At 33.6% G+C, this 2,970-nt stretch overlaps 1 non-coding gene across 1 annotated transcript; it reads right to left on the reverse strand.

Moving 5' to 3' along the window:
* Positions 1–2,003: 2,003 nt before the first annotated feature.
* LOC112768397 (small nucleolar RNA R71) lies at positions 2,004–2,111 on the reverse strand. The gene has a single exon (XR_003185831.1). It is a non-coding gene; the product is annotated as a small nucleolar RNA R71 (small nucleolar RNA).
* Positions 2,112–2,970: the final 859 nt, after the last annotated feature.

Consider the following 2,970-nt stretch of genomic DNA (forward strand, 5'->3'; position numbering starts at 1 on the left):
TTCCTGGAATTCATATTAAAAATTTTGAATCCTTATTTTTCTTTTTTTTCCAAATATTTTCGAAAAAAAAATTAAAAGAAAATACAAAAAAATCATAAAATCAAAAAAATCAAAAAAATTTTGTGTTTCTTGTTTGAGTCTTGAGTCATGTTATAAGTTTGGTGTCAATTGCATGTGCATCTTGCATTTTTCGAAAATTCTCATGCATTCATAGTGTTCTTCATGATCTTCAAGTTGTTCTTGGTAAGTCTTCTTGTTTGATCTTTGCATTTGCATATTTTGTGTCTTTTCTTGTTTTTCATATGCATTCTTGAATTCTTAGTGTCTAAGCATTAAAGAATTCTAAGTTTGGTGTCTTGCATGTTTTCTTTGCATTAAAAATTTTTCAAAAATGTGTTCTTGATGTTCATCATGATCTTCATAGTGTTCTTGGTGTTCATCTTGACATTCATAGCATTCTTGCATGCATTCATTGTTTTGATCCATAACTTTCATGCATTGCATCATTTTTCTTGTTTTTCTCTCTCTTCATTAAAAATTCAAAAATCAAAAAAATATCTTTCCCTTTTTCTCTCTCAAAATTTCGAAAATTAGATTTGACTTTTTCAAAAATTTTTAAAATCTAGTTGTTTTTATGAGTCAAATCAAATTTTCAATTTAAAAATCTCATCTTTTTCAAAATCTTTTTCAAAAATCAAATCTTTTTCAAATTTCTTAGTTATTTTCGAAAATTCCAAAAATATTTTTCAAAAATCTTTTTCTTATTTTTATATCAAATTTTCGAAAATAACATAATCAATTAATGTTTTGATTCAAAAATTTCAAGTTTGTTACTTACTTGTTAAGAAAGATTCAAACTTTAAGTTCTAGAATCATATCTTGTGATTTCTTGTGAATCAAGTCATTAATTGTGACTTTTAAAAATCAAATCTTTTTCAAAACTAATTTTAATCATATCTTTTCAAAAATATCTTCTTATCTTACCTTTTTCAAAAATTTGATTTCAAAATATCTTCTCTAACTTCCTAACTTCTTATCTTTTCAAAATTTGTTTCAACTAACTAACTAACTTTTTGTTTGTTTCTTATCTTTTTCAAAACCACCTAACTAACTCTCTCTCTCTAATTTTCGAAAATATCCCCCTCTTTTTCAAAATTTCTTTTTAATTAACTAATTATTTTAATTTTTTATTTTTATTTTCAAAAATTACTAACCTTTTTCAAAAACTATTTTCAAAAATCACTAACTCTTTTTCAAAAATCAATTTCGAAATTTTCCCTCTCTCATCTTATTCTATTTATTTATTCATCTACTAACATCTCTCCCTCACCCACCAAAAATCTGAACCCTCTCTCTCTCTCTTTCTGAGTTCAGATTTTTCTCTTCTTCTTTTCTTCTACTAACAATAAGGAACCTCTTTACTGTGACATAGAGGATTCCTCTTCTTTTATTTTTCTCTTCTCTTTCTTATGAGCAGGGACAGAGAAAAAGACATTCTTGTTGAAGCTGATCCAGAACCTGAAAGGACTCTGAAGAGAAAACTAAGAGAAGCTAAATTACAACAATCCAGAGACAACCTTATTGAAAATTTCGAACAAGTAAAGGAGATGGCAGCCGAACCCAACAACAATGCAAGGAGAATGCTTGGTGACTTTACTGCACCTAATTCCAATTTACATAGAAGAAGCATCTCCATTCCTGCCATTGGAGCAAACAACTTTGAGCTGAAACCTTAGCTAGTTTCTCTGATGCAGCAGAACTGCAAGTTTCATGGACTTCCATCTGAAGATCCTTTTCAGTTCTTAACTGAATTCTTGCAAATCTGTGATATTGTTAAGACTAATGGAGTATATCCTGAAGTCTACAGGCTCATGCTTTTCCCTTTTGCTGTAAGAGACAGAGCTAGAGTGTGGTTGGACTCTCAACCCAGAGATAGCCTGAACTCTTGGGATAAGCTGGTTACGGATTTCTTAGCCAAGTTCTTTCCTCCTCAAAAGCTGAGCAAACTTAGAGTGGATGTTCAGACCTTCAGACAGAAGGAAGGTGAATCCCTCTATGAAGCTTGGGAAAGATACAAGCAGCTGACCAAAAAGTGTCCTTCTGACATGCTTTCATAATGGACCATCCTGGATATATTCTATGATTGTTTATCTGAGCTATCAAAGATGTCATTGGATACTTCTGCAGGTGGATCCATTCACTTAAAGAAAATGCCTGCAGAAGCTCAAGAACTCATTGACATGGTTGCTAATAACCAGTTCATGTACACTTCTGAGAGGAATCCTGTGAGTAATGGAACGCCTCAGAAGAAGGGAGTTCTTGAAGTTGATAATCTGAATGCCATATTGGCTCAGAACAAAATATTGACTCAGCAAGTCAATATGATTTCTCAGAGTCTGAATGGAATGCAAGCTGCATCCAACAGTACTCAAGAGGCTTCTTATGCAGAAGAAGCTTATGATCCTGAAAACCCTGCAATAGCAGAGGTGAATTACTTAGGTGAACCTTATGGAAACACCTATAATCCATCATGGAGAAATCATCCAAATCTCTCATGGAAGGATCAAAGGCCTCAACAAGGCTTTAATAATGGTGGAAGAAACAGGTTTAGCAATAGCAAGCCTTTTCCATCATCCACTCAGCAAAAGACAGAGAATTCTGAACAAAATACCTCTAATTTGGCAAACTTAGTCTCTGATCTGTCCAAGGCCACTGTAAGTTTCATGAATGAAACAAGGTCTTCCATTAGAAATTTGGAAGCACAAGTGGGCCAGCTGAGTAAGAGGATCACTGAAATCCCTCCTAGTACTCTCCCAAGCAATACAGAGGAGAACCCAAAAGGAGAGTGCAAGGCCATTGACATAAGCACCATGGCCGAACCTGTAAGGGAAGGAGAGGACGTGAATCCCAAGGAGGAAGACCTCCTGGGACGTCCAGTGATCAATAAGGAGCTTCCCTCTGAGGAACCAA

The sequence above is a fragment of the Arachis hypogaea genome, chromosome 17 (assembly GCF_003086295.3).
Source record: "Arachis hypogaea cultivar Tifrunner chromosome 17, arahy.Tifrunner.gnm2.J5K5, whole genome shotgun sequence".
Classification (NCBI taxonomy): Eukaryota; Viridiplantae; Streptophyta; class Magnoliopsida; order Fabales; family Fabaceae; genus Arachis; species Arachis hypogaea.